Source organism: Engystomops pustulosus, chromosome 9 (assembly GCF_040894005.1).
Source record: "Engystomops pustulosus chromosome 9, aEngPut4.maternal, whole genome shotgun sequence".
NCBI classification, from domain to species: Eukaryota; Metazoa; Chordata; class Amphibia; order Anura; family Leptodactylidae; genus Engystomops; species Engystomops pustulosus.
This window is the reverse complement of record NC_092419.1, coordinates 48,691,829-48,712,701: the sequence shown is the minus strand read 5'-3', so window position 1 is coordinate 48,712,701 and position 20,873 is coordinate 48,691,829. Positions and strand designations below refer to the sequence as shown.

Genomic DNA, 20,873 nt, shown 5'->3' with positions numbered 1-20,873 from the left:
TTGGGATACTGATGCATAGAATATTCTTTATATACTAACCAAGTAGCATCCATGAAAAAGTATGAAAACCCATGCCATGAAGCTTGTGGTGCACAGTTTCAATTGTGCAGTTGGCAACATTCACACAAAGCGTTGCACTTTTGTTGCACTTTTGATGTATTCCAAAGGCTTCAACCTTAATCATATATGTCACGGGTGGTCCTCCAACCCACATCACGGGTCGCGGGCTCACTCGTTCTCCTCTGCCCCCGCCAGCGCGCTGCCAGCGTACATCACCTGTCCAGGCTCCTGGCTCGCTCCCCTCCGCTGTGCGCGCACATCCTCGTTAATTGGCGCTCACCATATTGCCTAACTCTACATAAGCCTGCCTCTTCCTGCAAGCCCTACCGGATCTTTGTGACTTACAGCCTGAGAGAAAGCTTTCTGGTCATTATTCCTGCGTTCCTGTGTATTCCTGAGTTTCTGTGTGTTACCCAAGTTCCTTCGTGTTGTTGTGTCCGTGTGCCTGTGTTCTGTTCCCACCTGCCTTGACCTCCCGTTGCTGACCCCGGATTTGGACTTGACCTTGCATCTCTGCCGCCTGCCCTGAGCCTGGACTTGACCACGAAACTGTCTTCTACTAAGGTACCTCGACCTCGGCTGCTACCGCGGGCTAGCCGCACCTGTGGAACGACCTGGTGGTATCCTGCTGCAGCAAGTCCAACCTGCTTTGCGGCGGGCTCTGGTGAAAACCAGGTGCCACTTAGACTCTGGTCCCAGGTGTCGGCTAGTTCCATCTCCCACGGTGCTCCAGGGGGGGCCACTGATCCTGACAATATACTGAGGTTACATAGCATTTCCATTGCAATGTAACCTCAGCATGTGATCATGAATCAAGCCTTTGGAATGTGCCAAAAATGCAACAAAAACAGTGATGCAATGCACCATGTTAACACAGCCCATATGGTTTCCAATTTAAATCACATTAAGTGTTGAAGGAAAGAGTTTCATGGATTGACTTACTTAGGGATGGTATTCTCTTACAGTACCATGTGTAAATTAGGAATGTCTTGGTAACAACCCATTATTTTACAAACACTGAAAAGGCAGACTACATGACTAAGTGCTAGACTTTATACCAGACAGTATGAGAAAAGATGGTCCCCTAATTAAGAACTGACTTACAGATGACCCCTGGTTACATACAGACCTCTCTGCCCACTGTAACCTCTGGTGAAGCTTTTTGGATGCTTTACTTTAGTCCTAGGCCGCAATGATCAGCTGTAAGGATTCTGTAATGAAGTTGTATTGATAATCCTTAGTCCCATGAACGCACAAAGTTTTGAAAATCCAATCGTCACTGGGAGAGAATTTTTTTTTTTTGTCTGGATCAACAATAATAAAATATACTGTTCTCACTTACATACAAATTCAACTTAAGAATAAACCAAAAGACCTACATTCAATGATTTAGAAGTGTATCACGATACATTTATCTGCGAAGTGCTCTTAGGTATATACTTATGTACTTATTATACATATATATTGTGAGATGGCACAAGGGGCCATTATTTAGGGCAAATGTGTGTCAGTGAGTCATGAATGTTTGGTCAGAAACCTTAGGTTTATGCCATTTTTATGTGTAGTTTAGCTGCTTCCTGCAGTTGATCTGCAGGTTTTCACTGGAGTAGAGAGTAGGGTGGGAGGACTACTCCCATATATACAGGTTTTGGCTAACAATAGAGCCAGGAACCTCAGGTGAGGGTGATTTGTTTTTGTTGTCTGAGAGTCTGCTAGACTGCATACAGAGCTGTTGGAGATAACATGTCTCAGGACTGCTCATGCTGGTGGGTGGATTCCACAGGACTGTAAGTCAGAACAGTTTATAGGGACTGTGGTTTTTCCTTTACATTATGTGTTGAAGAAAGCTATTTATGCTTTGTTTAACCCTTTCACGACCCGTGACGTAATAGCACGTCACGGGTCGGCCGCGGGTGCATGGAGAGGGCTCACGCGCTGAGCCCTCTCCATAGCCGGTAAGTCTTTGCTGCATATTGCAGCAAAGGCTTACCGTTAACACCGATCGCGGGTGTTTTCACCTCAATCGCCGCCGGCAATGCTGCCGGCGCCTTCAAAAGGATGGCGGCGCGTGGGCGCCGCCACCTTTTCGAGGATCACCGCTCCCCGTGACGTCATCGGGGAGCGGCGATCCGTCGCCATGGTAACCTCGGGTCTCACGAAGACCCGAGGCTACTTCGGGTTAACCCATGCATTACAATGTGCTATCAGCACATTGTAATGTATGAGTAGTAAAATCCCCATATACTGCCATACTGTAGTATGGCAGTATATGATAGGATCGTGCAGACACCCTAGGGTTAAAGTACCCTAGGGAGTCTGAAAAGTACTAAAAATAAAAATAAAAAAGTTAAAAAAAAAAAAATTATAATAAAAAACCCTAAAAACTCAATTCACCCCCCTTTCCCTAGAACTGATATAAATATAAATAAACAGTAAAAATCATAAACACATTAGGTATCGCCGCGTCCGAAAATGCCCGATCTATCAAAATATGATAATGTTTTTTCACTGCGTTTAATCCCGTAACGGAAGATCGCGCCCAAAGTCGAAAATGGCACTTTTTTTGTCATTTAAAAAAATTAAAAAATTCTATAAAAAGTGATCACAAGGTCGAACACCTGATCACAAGTGATCACAAGTCCTAAAATTGATAACATTGTAAACGTCATCAAAATCCGCAAAAAACGACACCACCCACAGCTCAGTACACCAAAGTATAAAAAAGTTATTAGCGCCAGAAGGTGGCAAAATCCCCCACAAAATTTTTGTACAGGAGGTTTTAATTTTTTTAAATGTATGAAAACATTATAAAACCTATATAAATTTGTTATCCCCGTAATCGCACAGACCCAAAGAATAAAGTAGACATGTCATTTGGGGCGCACAGTGAAATCCGTAAGATCCAAGCCCACAAGAAGACGGCACAAAGACTTTTTTTACCAATTTCACTGCATTTGGAATTTTTTTCCCGCTTCCTAGTACACGGCATGAAATATTCAATACCATCTCTATGAAGTGCAATTTGTTACGCAGAAAATAAGCCGTCACACAGCTCTGTACATGGAAAAATAAAAAAGTTATGGATTGATCATGGGGAGTAAAAAATGAAAATGAAAAAACAAAAAAGGGCCAGGTCCTGAAAGGGTTAAATCGACACTTTAAAGCAAAATAAACAGTTAAACTTAACTACTGCTATAGTGTTATTCGAGGTGATCCATCCAATATTTATATTTGAACTTTATGAAGTGAAATGTCTTTCAGATATAAATTGCAGCAAAAAATTCTTTTTAAGTGGTAGCCTTAGGCTATCTGCACGGGTTACAGATGCAGTGTGGCTTTTACAAGATTTGGTTGCAGAAAATCTGCAATCTGCACACATTGTGGATTATTATGCAGAAAATTTGCAAGACAGTCCAATTCCAATTCATCGGTTTTTATGTGCATTTATATAGTTTTGACTATTATTAGTGTTTTTTTTTCTGTGCATTTTTCATGCATATTTCTGTATGATTTTTTTTCCCATTTTCTTTTGTTTCACCTGATCTGCCATTATTTCAAGTAAAAATCTGAATCATTGGAGCTCATTTACTAACGGGCCGCTGAGCGCATTTTCGGCGGGTTTCCCGATGATTTCTGTTTTGCGCCGCATTCAACAGGGGTTTTTGGCGCACGCGATCGGATTTTGGTACATTGGCGCAGACTTGCGCGACACAAATCGGGGGGTGGGTCATTGGACAACCCTGACGGATTTGGTCTATGTGCAGGATTTAACATCTCGAATTGTGCCGCAAGACATGCATTTACATGTACCGGGAAGAAGAAGGTGAACTCCGGCGGACCTTGGCGGGGAAGTGACGGATGCAGGAACTCGGGCACACGTGCTATGTGAATGGTGCCGGACTTCATCTTCGTCGGACAGTCCGAATCGGGGATCATGACAGGACCAGGTAAACAAATTTGCCCCATTGTGCAGATTCAATGCAGATTTTCATTCTCTCATGAACTTCTATTTAAAAATAAACACATGCCAAAATCAGTGAAGACACAAGAGAACATGATCATTATTTTATTTTCCGCACTGAACAACTATTTCGGCATGAAAAAAAATGCATTGTCTACATTACTTTTTTCCTGTATGTCCTGGTGGATATTTACATTTTTTTATGTGGCAGTCTATGGGAGAATGAAAATCTGCACCATGATGTGGATTTGATGCAGAATTTTGCTTGAAATGACATCAGATCAGAAGTGGCAAAAACTGGTTAAAAAAAGCACGCAGAAAATCTGCATGGTACAAATATAAATGCAGCACTCATGAGAAATGCACATAAAAACATGAGTATTGGATGTGGATTTTCATTCAGATTTTCTGCATGACAATCCACAACGTGCATGAAAACGCACCAAACAAGTCTATGGAGACGCATCAAAAACGCATTGCACTCTGAGACACTTGCAAGTGCAATGCGTTTTTCACGCATCAATTGCCATAGAAAAGATAGAGCTCAGTCCTGAGTCCATTTTCATGCGCATTGAAATTGCATTGAAATTGCAAGTGTGGAAGGGGCCTAAGTCTTCTAGACTGAACAGTTTACATTTTATATTGTCTTTTGTGTTCTGTTTTGCAAAGCCATAAAAGTTGTCTGGTTGTTTTGTAATGATTGATATATAATGGGAAATTAAGTTATTGGGAATGAAACCTACAGTGAGAAGAAAAAGGATAATTGCAGACCTTCTATGGTTTTTCTATTTCAGATTTTATTGGGATAAAATGAATACCATAGAAATGGACTTTCAATGAATTTGTTTTCTGCCTGAATGAATCATTATGGTGTTTCAGCCACATTACATATTTATAAGTGGTGTGCTGATGTGATGCTATTCTGCTTCATGACGCATGCAAAATTACTGTAGATGCCTTATTGCTTACGATCAATTTATTGTTATGTGATATCTCATATAATGATGTGATAAATGCAACACTGATGTGCTATAATCATGGTAAGAGAGTTGTTGTCTTTTTTGTTTTCACTTTAGTATTCAATTTCATGAAGCACTGTGTGTTTTTTATATAACCAAGGTCAACCTAACTCTAGCTCTGGGGTCTCTATAAATACATGTAAAAGCCTGCCATTCTGATGCAAATATATGATAAAAGTTCTGGGTCTGAATAAAACCTATAACTAGCAGAACTACATGAAAACAACAACTTTAAACCATTTTAACAACATATTTTTTGCTGTATTGCTAAGTGCTTGTCTAAATACATTGCTGTATAAATGGCGTAGAAGAAAAAAAATGGCGCTTTTAACAAATATTAAGGTATTCCAGGTCTCACATTGGGCATTGCTGCACTGTGCTGCCGGCCGTCCGGATTTATCAGGAGGGGCAGAAATCACTACAGCAGCTGTGTGGATATTTCTTACTAGTGGCTTCAGTAACAAAAAAGAACTGTTATTTGGGGTACACAGATCCCCCTAAATGCACACCCTGGGATTGGAGCAGAAATTGCTACAGTACAGTAGAAGCAGCTGGACGCTACAGAGAGCACATGCAGCGTTAAATGCCGAGATTGCAAATGGCTGACAGTTTTAATAGGGCTGTGTGACATCACATAAGCCTGCCGGTCGCTGATTGGCTTACAGGTCTGCAGTTGTCATTGAGGGTGTTCCTTTCTCCTTCTCAGACTTCTCTGCCCCATGTAACACGTTGTGCTCATGGCTATTTAGCTAAAAAAGCAGGAAAAAACCTTCTTTCCCAAGAATCGGCGTAAACTTCAGATTTGTGACGCCCATTTCTATTCCCCATCCATAGAGCAATTTTCACACATGATAAAAAAAAAACATACTTTCATGCATATCTGAAAGAGATCATTCATTACAACAGTCAGAGTACAATGCAGGCCTTATAGGTGGGGAATGTGCACATAAAAACTGCTCATGGTTATAAGAAGGATGATACATACATTTAATATCAGGAGAAGAGAAGAGTAGAGGCAATAAATAGGACCGATGGAGAAATATAAAGTGGAGGAAAGGCAGAATATATGTAAAGGATATGCAGGATACAGAAGCAGTGAATAGTCCAAATAAAGGAACATAGCAAATGGGATGTGGAATACAGCAAGCCAGAATGGAGCCCAAAAGCAGTTGAGAAGCAAAATAAGAAGCAGAATAGAGAGTGGGGCAAAATGATTGCTAAAAGGGCTAGTATAGTACCAAGCCTAAACCTAAATTTTATCTAGACATGGGTCCCTTCATTGCAGTTACATTTGACAACCACCATATTTAATTTTTTGGTGATTTGGTTGGTAATTTTTTCCATATACAGGCATTCCCTGGGTTACATACAAGATAGGTTCTGCAGGTTTGTTCTTAAGTTGAATTTGTATGTAGGTCTGTATACTTTATAATTGTAAGCCCAGGCAAAATTTTTTTGTCTCTATGACTATTGGGTTTTAAAAATGTTGGATTGTCATAAAAACAAGGATTAACAATAAATTACAGATACCTTTTATAACTGTTATAGCTGATCATTGTAGCCTGGGTCTAAAGTAAATTACCAAAATCCAGAGGTCTAACCATGGGTCGTCTGTAAGTCGGGTATTCTTAAGTAGGGGACTGCCTGTAATGTTATGCATGCATATATAGTTTTTTTTTTTTTTTTTTTTTTTTGGTAAACCATACTTAATAATGAAAAAATAGCATTTTTAATTTAAAAAAAATTAGACATTGTTTTAAAATATAGCTGATCATTTATTTTGTTTCACTAAGGTACATCACCAGGGGGCTCAATTACTGATATAATATTGTTGCATTAGATATGTATCATTATAAATGTTTGTATTGTACTAGATCAGTGAGACACAGGTTGCAGTGGGAGAGAGAGATACACGCTCAATGGATGCTCAAATGTATCCATCCTTAATAGAGATGAGCGAGCACTAAAATGCTCGGGTACTCGTTATTCGAGACGAACTTTTCCCGATGCTCGAGTGCTCGTCTCGAATAACGAGCCCCATTGAAGTCTCGAGACTCGAGCATTTTTCAAGGGGACCAAGGCTCTGCACAGGGAAGCTTGGCCAAACACCTGGGAACCTCAGAAAAGGATGGAAACACCACGGAAATGGACAGGAAACAGCAGGGGCAGCATGCATGGATGCCTCTGAGGCTGCATAATCGCACCATTATGCCAAAATTATGGGCAACAGCATGGCCATGACAGAGTGACAGAATGAAGCTAGATAGCATCTAAAACATCCAATAATTGACCCTGACACTATAGGGGACGGCATGCAGAGGCAGCAGCGGCAGGCTAGAGAGTGTCATGGCGACATACCCTAAATGGACTCAGGCTTCAAACCAATGGGTGGCAGAGAGGAACCAAAGGAGGTGAGCAAGAAGCGCTCAAATAATATCGGTACATGATAAAAGTTTGCCAGTATATTTTGTGGATTACACAGCAGGGTGGCGACAAAGTTAACATGGAAGCCATGAAAACAACCCAAAATTCTGCCTGACACTGCTCGTTTGATAAGGGGACCATGTATGGAGGCAGTGAACTAGTAGTAGATTAAAGGTGCTGCAGTTAAAACTATGTTAGTTGGATCTTGGCATGGAGCTGGCGCTCCGCTGCCAGGCGAGCTTTCGCCAATCCAAGCCCCTGTCTCTAGGCTACTCCCCAAACAGCACTTCTAAGAACCTTTTGTATAAGATCAAGTGTAGTAGCGTTCTTATAAGTTTAGGATATGGCGGGTGAGGGGAATGTAAACAGATGCGCAAGAAGCGCTGAAATAATATCGGTAAATGATAAAAGTTTGCCAGTATTTTTTGTGGATTACACAGCAGGGTGGCGACAAAGTTAACAAGTTTGTTGTGGAAGCCATGAAAACAACCCAAAATTCTGCCTGACACAGCTCGTTTGATAAGGGGACCATGTATGCTTACAGTTCATGCCAGTAGCTGCACTGGCTGCCAGTCTCCTTTCGAATAGTTTAAAATAATAACCCTCATCCATAAAGCTCTGTATAATGCTGCACCCCCCTACCTCTCCTCTCTTATCTCAGTCTATCGCCCAACCCGTGCTCTTAGATCCGCCAGTGATCTTAGATTAACCTCTACCCTAGTGCGGACCTCCCACTCGCGTCTCCAAGACTTCTCTAGAGCTGCACCAATTCTATGGAATGCTCTGCCCTGGACTATCAGACTAATACCTAACCTCCAAAGTTTCAAACGTGCTCTTAAAACCCATTTCTTTAGGCAAGCCTATAACACTCATTAACTGCATGAAGTTTTAACTCTTCTACTAACCCGTCCTGTGTCGTCCTCCCATCTGTTATCCAGCAACCAACAGGCACCAGACTTCTCTACAGTCCCATTCACCCTGGACCTGGTATATAAGATGACGGCTGAGTGGTTCAAGCGACAGCAATTCCATTTATTATATTTTGTTCTATTCCCTAAGAAGAATGGCTTGACCATTAAATATTCTTTTACCTCGTGTTACCCCATCATCTTCATAAACCGTAAGCTCTGGCGAGCAGGGACCTCACTCCTGTTGTTCCATACAAATGTTGTGCTCTGTTACATTACATTTGTATTTGTTTCCTATGATTTGTAAAGCGCTACGGAATATGATGGCGCTACATAAATAAAGATTATTATTATTATTATGGAGGCAGTGAACTAGTAGTAGATTAAAGGTGCTGCAGTTAAAACTATGTTAGTTGGATCTTGGGATGGAGCTGGCGCTCTGCAGCCAGGCGAGCTTTCGCCAATCCAAGCCCCTGTCTCTAGGCTACTCCCCAAACAGCACTTCTAAGAACCTTTTGTATAAGATCAAGTGTAGTAGCGTTCTTATAAGTTTGGGATATGGCGGGTGAGGGGAATGTAAACAGATGCGCAAGAAGCGCTGAAATAATATTGGTAAATGATAAAAGTTTATTAGTATATTTTGTGGATAACACAGCTGGGTGGCGACAAAGTTAACAACTTTGATGTGGAATCCATGAAAACAACCCAAATTTCTGCCTGACACACCTCGTTTGATAAAGGGACGATGTATGGAGGCAGCTATATGGACGACTTTTGGAGGTAGCAATGGAGACAACGTGTGGAGGCTGCTATGGAGACAATTTAATTTGGATAGTGCCTGTATGTGGCAGTCCCAAAAAGTTTTCAAACCAGAGGAGCAGGTAGGTGGCCCTCCAGAAAAATAGAATAGATTGAGTGCCTGTATGTGGCAGTCCCAAAAAGTTTTCAAACCAGAGGAGCAGGTAGGTGGCCCTCCAGAAAAATAGAATAGATTGAGTGCCTGTATGTGGCAGTCCCAAAAAGTTTTCAAACCAGAGGAGCAGGTAGGTGGCCCTCCAGAAAAATGGAATCGATTGAGTGCCTGTATGTGGCAGTCCCAAAAAGTTTTCAAACCAGAGGAGCAGGTAGGTGGCCCTCCAGAAAAATTGAATAGATTGAGTGCCTGTATGTGGCAGTCCCAAAAAGTTTTCAAACCAGAGGAGCAGGTAGGTGGCCCTCCAGAAAAATTGAATAGATTGAGTGCCTGTATGTGGCACTCCCAAAAATTGTTTAAAACAGAGGACCGGGTCGGTGGCCCTCCAGAAAAATTAAATGCATAAAGTACTATAGCTAGAGCCAGTGGGCCCTGTCAAAAAATAGCCAGTTTCCTCTGCTTTACTGTACAAAGAGGAGGAGAAGGAGGAAAATGAGGAGGAGGAGGAGTGGATCAATTATTCAGGTTGAGCTTCCTTCACCTGGTGGAGATTGGAAATTATGAGAAATCCAGGCTTTATTCATCTTAATAAGCGTCAGCCTGTCAGCGCTGTCAGTCGACAGGCGTGTACGCTTATCGGTGATGATGCCACCAGCTGCACTGAAAACCCGCTCGGACAAGACGCTAGCGGCAGGGCAGGCAAGAACCTCCAAGGCGTACAGCGCCAGTTCGTGCCACATGTCCAGCTTTGAAACCCAGTAGTTGTAGGGAGCTGTGTGATCATTTAGGACGATGGTATGGTCAGCTACGTACTCCCTCACCATCTTTCTGTAAAGATCAGCCCTACTCTGCCGAGACTGGGGACAGGTGACAGTGTCTTGCTGGGGTGACATAAAGCTGGCAAAAGCCTTGTAAAGCGTACCCTTGCCAGTGCTGGACAAGCTGCCTGCTCGCCTACTCTCCCTCGCTACTTGTCCCGCAGAACTACGCACTCTGCCGCTAGCGCTGTCAGAAGGGAAATACTGTTTCAGCTTGTGAACCAGGGCCTGCTGGTATTCATGCATTCTCACACTCCTTTCCTCTGCAGGGATGAGAGTGGAAAGATTTTGCTTGTACCGTGGGTCCAGGAGAGTGAACACCCAGTAATCGGTGCTGGAATAAATTCTTTGAACGCGAGGGTCACGGGATAGGCAGCCTAGCATGAAATCTGCCATATGCGCCAGAGTACCAACGCGTAAGAATTCACTCCCCTCACTGGCCTGACTGTCCATTTCCTCCTCCTCCAACTCCTCCAACTCCTCTTCTTCTGCCCATACACGCTGAACAGTGAAGGACTCAACAATGGTCCCCTCTTGTGTCTCGCCAACATTCTCCTCCTCTTCCTCCTCATCCTCCTCCACCTCCACCTCCTCCGATATGCGCTGAGAAACAGACCTAAGGGTGCTTTGGCTATCAACAAGGGAATCTTCTTCCCCCGTCTCTTGTGACGAGCGCAAAGCTTCCGACTTCATGCTGATCAGAGAGTTTTTCAACAGGCCAAGCAGCGGGATGGTGAGGCTGATGATGGCGGCATCGCCACTGACCATCTGTGTTGACTCCTCAAAGTTACTCAGCACCTGACAGATATCAGACATCCACGTCCACTCCTCATTGTAGACTTGAGGAAGCTGACTGACCTGACTACCAGTTCTGGTGGAAGTTGACATCTGGCAGTCTACAATGGCTCTGCGCTGCTGGTAAACTCTGGATAACATGGTCAGTGTTGAATTCCACCTCATGGGCACGTCGCACAACAGTCGGTGAGCGGGCAGTTGGAGGCGGCGCTGCGCTGCCCTGAGAGTGGCAGCATCTGTGCTGGACTTTCTGAAATGCGCACAGATGCGGCGCACCTTCGTGAGCAAATCTGACAGATTGGGGTATGTCTTGAGGAAACGCTGAACTATCAGATTTAACACATGGGCCAGGCATGGCACATGTGTCAGTCTGCCGAGTTGCAGAGCCGCCACCAGGTTACGGCCGTTGTCACACACAACCATGCCTGGCTTCAGGTTCAGCGGTGCCAGCCACAGATCAGTCTGCGCCGTGATGCCCTGTAATAGCTCTTGGGCGGTGTGCCTTTTATCGCCTAGGCTCAGCAGTTTGAGCACCGGCTGCTGTCGCTTAGCAACGGCACTGCTGCTGTGCCTAGAGCTACCGACTGATGGCGCTGTGCCCACGGATGGTAGTTCGGAGGAGGAGGTGGAGGAGGGGTGGGAGGAGGAGGAGGCATAGTAGGCCTGAAACACCTGGACCGAGGTAGGCCCCGCAATCCTCGGCGTCGGCAGTATATGACCAGCCCCAGGGTCAGACTCGGTCCCAGCCTCCACCAAGTTAACCCAATGTGCCGTCAGCGATATATAGTGGCCCTGCCCGGCAGCACTCGTCCACGTGTCCGTGGTCAGGTGGACCTTGTCAGAAACGGCGTTGGTCAGGGCACGGGTGATGTTGTCTGACACGTGCTGGTGCAGGGCTGGGACGGCACATCGGGAAAAGTAGTGGCGGCTGGGGACCGAATACCGAGGGGCGGCCGCCGCCATGAGGTTGCGAAAGGCCTCGGTCTCTACTAGCCTATAGGGCAGCATCTCCAGGCTAAGCAATCTGGAGATGTGCACATTAAGGGCTTGGGCGTGCGGGTGGGTTGCACTATATTTGCGTTTCCGCTCCAGCGTCTGGGGTATGGAGAGCTGAACGCTGGTGGATGCTGTGGAGGATCGTGGAGGCGACGATGGGGTTTTTGTGGCAGGGTCCTGGGCAGGGGGCTGACTATCAGCTGACACAGGGGAAGGAGCAGTGGTGTGCACGGCCGGAGGTGAACGGGCTTGTTGCCACTGAGTGGGGTGTTTAGCATTCATATGCCTGCGCATACTGGTGGTAGTTAAGCTAGTAGTGGTGGAACCCCTGCTGAGCCTGGTTTGGCAAATGTTGCACACCACAGTCCGTCGGTCATCCGGTGTTTCCTTAAAGAACCTCCAGACTTCTGAAGATCTAGCCCTCGCCGCAAGAGCCCTCGCCACGGGAGCTTCACTAGTTGACACATTTGGCGCTGATGCACCAGCTCTGGCCCTGCCTCTCCGTCTGGCCCCACCACTGCCTCTTCCAACCTGTTCTGGTCGAGGACTCTCCTCCGTCTCAGAAGCACTGTGTTCACCCGGCCTCTCAACCCAGCTTGGGTCTGTCACCTCATCATCCTCCGATCCCTCAGTCTGCTCCCCCCTCGGACTTCCTGCCCTGACAACAACTTCCCCACTGTCTGACAACCGTGTCTCCTCATCGTCGGACACCTCTTTACACACTTCCACTACGTCAAGAAGGTCATCATCACCCACAGACTGTGACTGGTGGAAAACCTGGGCATCGGAAAATTGCTCAGCAGCAACCGGACAAGTGGTTTGTGACTGTGGGAAGGGTCCAGAAAACAGTTCCTCAGAGTATGCCGGTTCAAATGCCAAATTTTCCTGGGAGGGGGCAGACTGGGGGGGAGGAGGCTGAGGTGCAGGAGCTGGAGGAGTGGCGATTTCGGTGACATGGGTGGACTGCGTGGAAGACTGACTGGTGGACAAATTGCTTGAAGCATTGTCAGCAATCCACGACATCACCTGTTCGCACTGTTCTGGCCTCAACAGTGCTCTACCACGAGTCCCAGTAGCTTCAGACATGAACCTAGGGAGTGTAGCTCTGCGGCGTTCCCCTGCTCCCTCATAAGCAGGTGGTGTCTCACCCCGGCCAGGACCACGGCCTCTGACCCCTGCAGTAGTTGGACGCCCACGTCCCCGCCCTCGTCCTCTACCCCTAGCCCTCGGGTTAAACATTTTTAAAATGAGAGTTATAGCTTTAATTTTTTTTAAACTTTTTTTTGTGTTTTTTTTTTTTTTTGTGTTTTTGAGTTTTTAAAACCAAACAATGCTATCCTATTGCTATGGCTATTTTCTAGCCAAGTATGAAAGCACACTACTATGCCAGATGAGATGACACTGAGTTATTAAACAAAATAAACGTAAAATAAAAAAGGACAAATGGCAGACTGTGCCTAATTGAAATCCAACCCCTACTAAATTTTCCCACTTCGGTCTTTGCAATGGATATGTGCGTCACTAAGCGCAAAACACAGCGGTCGCAAGTCTCACTACAAATTGCTCACAATTGGCTGGTAGATGCACTGCAGCAAGTACAGCCACCAGCAGATCAACCAGAAATCAAATATATAACGCTACTGTAGGCGTAAGCCGTTTGGATTCTCCTATGGCTATTTTCTAGCCAAGTATGAAAGCACACTACTATGCCAGATGAGATGACGCTGAGTTATTAAACAAAATAAACGTAAAATAAAAAAGGACAAATGGCAGACTGTGCCTAATTGAAATCCAACCCCTACTAAATTTTCCCACTTCGGTCTTTGCAATGGATATGTGCGTCACTAAGCGCAAAACACAGCGGTCGCAAGTCTCACTACAAATTGCTCACAATTGGCTAGTAGATGCACTGCAGCAAGTACAGCCACCAGCAGATCAACCAGAAATCAAATATATAACGCTACTGTAGGCGTAAGCCGTTTGGATTCTCCTATGGCTATTTTCTAGCCAAGTATGAAAGCACACTACTATGCCAGATGAGATGACACTGAGTTATTAAACAAAATAAACGTAAAATAAAAAAGGAAAAATGGCAGACTGTGCCTAATTGAAATCCAACCCCTACTAAATTTTCCCACTTTGGTGTTTGAGGTGGATATGTGTGCCACTAAGAGCTTAACACAACGGTAGCAAGTCCCCCTGCTAATTCCTCACAAAATGGTACTAGATGCAAATAAAAAAAAAAAAAGTAGAACGTTATTGTAGCCCTAAGAAGGGCTGTTGGGTTCTTGGAGAATCACTCCTGCCTAACAGTAAGCTAATAGAACACCCTAACGCTTTCCCTGACCAGCAGCAGCTCTCTCCCTAGCGGCATCCAGACACAGAATGATCCGAGCAGCGCGGGCAGCGGCTAGTCTATCCCAGGGTCACCTGATCTGGCCAGCCAACCACTGCTATCGACGTGTAAGGGTACCACGTCATGCTGGGTGGAGTGCAGAGTCTCCTGGCTTGTGATTGGCTCTGTTTCTGGCCGCCAAAAAGCAAAACGGCGGGAGCTGCCATTTTCTCGAGCGGGCGAAGTATTCGTCCGAGCAACGAGCAGTTTCGAGTACGCTAATGCTCGAACGAGCATCAAGCTCGGATGAGCATGTTCGCTCATCTCTAATCCTTAACTTTAATTTGATAAAATGCTGCAACATCCTATCCTGCAACAAAAGCCTTTGAAAGAAATGCAAGTAAGCAATGGGGTTAGTTAACCCATTAGCTGTCAAACTAAACTAGAACAAATTTAAAGCTCTTGCATTAAAAGTTAAAAGACCACAATCAATGTTATCACTGACCACAGCAGCTGCAGCAGCAACCTGGATGTCATGTACAGACAGGCTCCCAATGCAATCTTGCATTGCCAGCATGATCAGTATGGCATGGATATATATCATTCTGTACTCAGGAGTGACAACAATCACAGTGTATATAAAAGCAAAGTTTTGCTGTTTTTTACTCCTCACTAATGATTGGCCAATCTGTTACAATATGATAAACCTGTTCGAGTACCGAACAAATTCGCCAGCGACATTTAAATGACTGTGCCTACATGTTTTCTGGCACTAACATACCAAAGGTGCCGCATGCTTACTTTTTGGGGAGGGACTTTGCTCCCAATGAAGTCATTGGGAGCGACAATGCTCCCAAAAATGGCAGTGCTGTGGCGGCACGCAGCCACTGAAACTGTTAATGGCAGGGGTTTTGAACCAAACTAGCGTCAAACTTCGGTCCAATCTTAACTTTACTACTCACCTTTCTAAAGCCATAACTTTTATTTAGTTTTCATTTACAAATAAATATGTGGACTTGTTTTTACAAATTGTATTTTCTAGAGTGAGCATTTCATTTTATGTGCAAAAAAAAAAAATTTCAAATGTATGAAATTGAAGAATAAGTTGAATCATTTTCTTGTTGGTTTTGTTTTTAGGGGTCTTGTTGTGTGGTCCAAAAGACATGCAAGGGGGGGGGGATTTATTAACGCACTTGTGCCGCAAAGTTGGTGGTTTTGCACCAAAAAAGACTGTCTAAATTGCCTTGCACCACACTTTTCAAGGATTTTAAACCTTTTTATTTGGAACTTTTCTAGATGAGTGTTGTCTCATAAGAAACAGGTCCTACTTCAGACCTACTTTTAGTTGGTCTAAACTGAGCCTAAATTTTGGGCGCATGGACTATTTCCTGTGAGGTATGCCCCGTACCTCACAGGAAATAGTCCATGCGCCCAAAATTTTGGCGCAGTTTAGACCAACTAAAAGTAGGTCTGAAGTAGGACCTGATAGTCTTATGTTGAACCATAATCCATTGTCACAGTGTTAAATTTGGCGCAGCAAAGACTTGTCTATCTCATATCTATCTACCAATCTATCTATACCTTCAGCACAGCACATGAGGGGACAGCTTGGAGACCTGGAGAGTCTCTCCTCTCCTGCCATTTCCTGCTGTGGGGTGTGAGGGAATGGGGGAGGGTTGAGCTGCATCTTGTGTCTGTGTGGATTATTTGTTTATATACAAGTGAAGGGAAAGCTGAGGGAGAGATAATGGTGTAGGTGTTTTGTAACAATTTTGTTAGGGTTCCTGGCAGCACATGACTGAGTGCTGGTGCACTGAGCTGTGAGATAGACAGTTGTTTGCAGGGAGAGAGAGGGGAGTGTCCTCCATAGTCAGCTCCTCAGTGAAGATGGAATGTGCTTAGCAACAGCCATATAAAGAGTCACTGACAATAGGGGAAGGCTGCAGAATATAAGATGAAGGAGCAAGATTTGGGTAACTAATCCAATAGCAAAAGGGGCTTAAAATTACCTGCCCTACAACATATCAAATGTTTTTTGCAATGACGGTTACACTTAAAAGAAATGGAATGGGTTGACTTTTGGAGACACCTAAATCCAACAGACCCAGTATATTCATGCCACAGCGTGACTTGCAACTCCCTGTCACGCATAGACTACATTGTAGGGATGCCGGCCCTGGCCACGTATATGAAGGATATTGCATACTTGCCCAGGGGGCCATCGGATCACTCCCCTGTGATCATCGTCAGCACAAACCATTTGGCAGCCCATAGACTATGGAAACATGCCTTCTGGTTTGGGCTAATAGGGCCACATGACAATACCCCAACACAATGAAAGTCTTTCCGGGAAGCACACCAGGAGGTCGGGTTTGGGGAAATGCAATGGTAAACACTGAAGGGGTTTCATAAGGATGTCTGCAAACCTCTATTAAATACATAAAAAGGGTGGCTGTCTGTAAAGGATTTAGCTGCAGTTTCCCTACTCCCGCCAAAATATAAACTGGTTCAAATCAGTGTACATGCCCTTTGGTGCCTCCCACTGGAGAGGACCTTAAACACTCTCAGGGCTCACAGTAGCAGTTCAAATATCTAGGAATAATAGTTACTAAAATTTACCAACATACCCTACAACATATCACAGATCCCTTACTGGCAAATATGAGAATAAAATACAATGCGTGGAAGTTGCTCTCCCTCTCAGTAGCTGGCCGCATAAACTTGAAAATGATCATTTGAAAATAGTGAAAATAACCTTATTACCAAAATTTTTGTATATCCTACAGAACGCTGCGATACTAGGTCCCGGGAGGTTTTTCTCAGAACTACCCTCCAAGACTGCTGAGATATAGGTAAAATTTAGATGCAGCAGTAGGGTGGGCCCCCAGAATCTATTTCACTGGTGGGCCCTAGGTACCCCAGTCCGACCCTGGATGTACCCCTATAGAAGATTCTGGAAACATATAACAATTTTGTCACTAGATTTATCACTCTAACAGTCTCATGTGTACCCGAGGTGTGCCTGCTGAGGGTCTTATTAGCGGAGGACTGGTCTCGTTATCATCGTATTTTCATGCAGGAAACATTATTCATAGTGTCAGGGTTCAGGGGTAGTGAACCCACTGTACCACCGCGAACAAAGCCGACACCTGGGAGTGAGTGTAAGTGGCACCCGGTTTTCACCAGAGCAACCTGCAAAGCGGGTTGGATTTGCTGTTGCGGGATACCACCGGATCGCGACTTTGCTATCTTGGTGGCCAAAGCAAATTAGAGTCGTATAGCAGAAATGTAGTCTGGGACAGGCAAGAGGTCAGGATAGACAGCACGGGATCAAAGTCAGTAACGAAGCAGAAGATCACAACAGGAATCACAATAAACCACAGGGAAGCTTTTCTTAGGTATAGAGCGCAAAGATCCAGCAGGGGACACAGGAAGGGGCCGGATATTTAACAAGGAAGGTGGCCGGCCATTGTCAATCATTGGAGTGCTGGCCCTTTAAATCTTAGAGAGCCAGGGCATGCATCCCAGGCCCCCAGGGGATCTCTGAGGAGCGCGGGGACCGCTGCTGGAGCGAGAACAGGTGAGGGAAGGTGCTGTTGACGTGGAGAGGCAAAAGGAGGCACCCATGACACTTAGTAAGAAAATGTATAGCGCTCTGGTGGTATGGCCCACAATATGAATGTGGAAAGCACAAATCGATCAAATGCTTCCCTATGAAACAGTCTTATACGAACACAAGAATTATCGAGATAAGTTCAGACGAATCTGGGGTACACGGTTTGACTCCGGTGAGACACTCTTTTCGCCGCATAGACTATGAGACTTTTGTCTCATTCATCGACACCGGCTCCCATATTTGTTGCCCTATTCAAAAGATAAAAAAAAATATTTTAATATTGCATAATAAGTGTTATAATACATCTCCTAAAAGCCAAGTTGCACATGAACCGACTTGAAAATTGTATGATTGTTTGCTGTTTTGTCAGAGTTCAGTAATCCAATTGTTTTATTACTAAAACTGTACTGAGACAGCAGAAGATAACCATACCTGAGTATGACTAGCTTATGTATATCATAAACTATAAATGGGGAGACCAACATATTTAAAAGCTAGATATGTCGGACACCTGTGTCAGGATCAGTGGATCCTCTGGACCACCGCGGGAGGTGGAACTAGCCAACACCCGGGACCGGAGCCTAGCGGCACCTGGTATTCACCAGAGCCCGCCGCAAATCGGGTTGGACTTGCTGCAGCAGGATACCACCAGGACGTTCCCAAGTGTGACTAGCCCGCGGTGGCAGCCGAGGTCGAGGTACCTTAGCGGATGACGATCACGTAGTCAGGTCCAGGCACAGGGTCAGGGCAGGCGGCAGAGATGCAACGTCAAGTCCAAGTTCGGGTTCAGCAACAGGAGGTCCAGGCAGGTGGGAACGGGAACACAGGCACACGGAGGAACTTGGGTAAGACGGCAACACAGGACTCGGGAGCGGGGACACACAGGAACGCAGGAATACACAGGAACGCAGGAATACACAGGAATACTCGCTAGGAAGCTTTCTCTAAGGCTAAGAGGCACAAAGATCCGGCAGGGAATGATGGGAGACATAGGGTTAAATACCAAACAGGAAATGACCAGCACCACTCACCTGCGCGCTGGCCCTTTAAATCTGGAGACACAGCCGCGCGCGCGCCCTAGGGAGCGGGGCCGCGCGCGGGACCTAGTCCGAACAGGAGCGGGAGCCAGGCGAGGTGAGTGCACGGGAGCGGGACCGGGGCAGCGGAGAGAGACACGGGTGCACCTGCGATCTGTGGTATGGATCGCGGTGGTGCCCGTGACAACCTGTAGTGTAGTAAGTAGTTTTCACATTAGTGTTAAGTGTTAGTGCTGAATTTATAGGTCAGATTTGAGAATATGCGGATATACCGACAACATTGTGTCTCATTGTGAATTGTTTATCACTATCCGTTATGAATGCATGAACACTTTTAATATGTGTGACGTCCCAGTGGACTTCCCAGCATTCAGCACAAACACTAATGTGAATCCTACATTACACTGATACATCAAGTGTTTTTAATAATTTTTTATGATCTACACAAGCTATTAATGAATAAAGTTCTAGTCATGCTCAGGTACAGGTAATCTTGTGCTGTCTCAGTACAGTTTTGGTAATAAAATGAATTGGTAACCTATTCGGCATTTTGATAAGTTTCTGGATATATCAGTATTTCAATTGTCATCAATTTCCAGCTATTGCATGCTGCTTTTGATAAGATCACATCAAGCAGGTGTGAAAAATATCTGACGTATATAGCACAATGGACCCAATGGGGTTATTTATCATACGTATGTTATACGACCGTCACCCCCTCACTCCTACCCCTCCCTTGCACCTTTTAGACAATTTGTATAATATGCAAATATAAACCCACATAAGTTTTTGTATTGTGAATTTTATAAATATATGCACTATATATCAGTATTTATATCTTGTATCGATCACAATGTGTTTGAATTAGGATATCTATTTATAATAATATAATAATGTAAAATAATTTTATATAACAAGATAGATTTTATTTTATTTTATTTCATTTCCACAATTGTTAAAACTGTTTTATATCGTAACTATCCCATAATCAACATTTTCATGCACTTTATTGCTGTATATACAGCCTGTATATACAGCCTTTTGATGAGCATATGCATCTTTTTTGCACAGGGGTTTGATGATGCCCTACCCCATCTAACAGGAGAAAGTATTCCGTTTTTACTTATAAGAATTTTTCTACTTTAGGCACTCTAATCTGAATATGTATATTATTCTATTTGTATGCAAATCCTTTCATTGTAAAACTTACCTCTGTTTATCCTTTAGCTTTCCTTCGTTTTTTTTTTTTTTTTAAATTGTCTTTCCCGCAATGCGCGGTGGGCCAAGACTCGTGACACACTTGCGCCACAGCGAGATTATCACCCCGGCCCGGCCAGGTGCCTGGCCATATGCGCATGCGCGGTGGGATGTAACCACGCGATACCTTAACGTCACAGCGCGATCTCCTGACTTGGTCACATGACAACCATCATGACTCGGTCACGTGACAACCAGCATGCGCGTTCATTGGCTGCAATAAGACTCTTAATGTGGCTCGCTGCCCTGGAGACTCCACCCCCAGACGAAGGCTGCGAACCAGCCGAAACGCGTGTCGGGCTGTTGTCTTCCAGGCAGCGATCAGGTTTAATATGGGTAAGCTGTTCTTACAGTGTTGATTATTATACCATTGCCATCTGTTTATATTTATGTTGTCACTCTTTTATGCTTCCCACTTTACATTGTGTATACATGTTTACGGCCACGGTAGCCTTATTATCTACCTACACTGTTCATTTGCCTGATCTGCTTGTCTGGAATTCAACTTTTGCCTTGTGTCCCCCTGCGGTGGGGCCAAGTTTTTTAACCAGTATTTTGCTTTACTAATAAACATTTTGGATTATTTACTTATTTTTGTATTATCTTGTGCTTTTTGTTGGATTAAACTCTTTCTAGCAGTTAGGAAGAACAATAGGCTTTCTTTATGACTACCAATAAGCTACATGGTGCTAAACTATATAGGGTTACAATATAGGTTACAGTGCATTTACATA

General features: G+C 44.5%; 1 long non-coding RNA gene across 4 annotated transcripts in view; it reads left to right on the top strand.

The window, feature by feature from the left end:
* The first annotated feature begins 1,765 nt into the window (after positions 1-1,765).
* The window catches only part of LOC140077121 (uncharacterized), a 247,915-nt gene continuing 228,807 nt past the window's right edge, over positions 1,766-20,873 (top strand). For 3 of the 4 annotated variants that reach the window (XR_011849704.1, XR_011849706.1, XR_011849703.1), the window contains exon 1: positions 1,766-1,847. This is a non-coding gene — a long non-coding RNA (uncharacterized lncRNA). Of the gene's footprint in view, positions 1,848-20,250; positions 20,476-20,873 lie in introns of those variants that run through there. The other variant, XR_011849705.1, reaches the window with a different exon arrangement.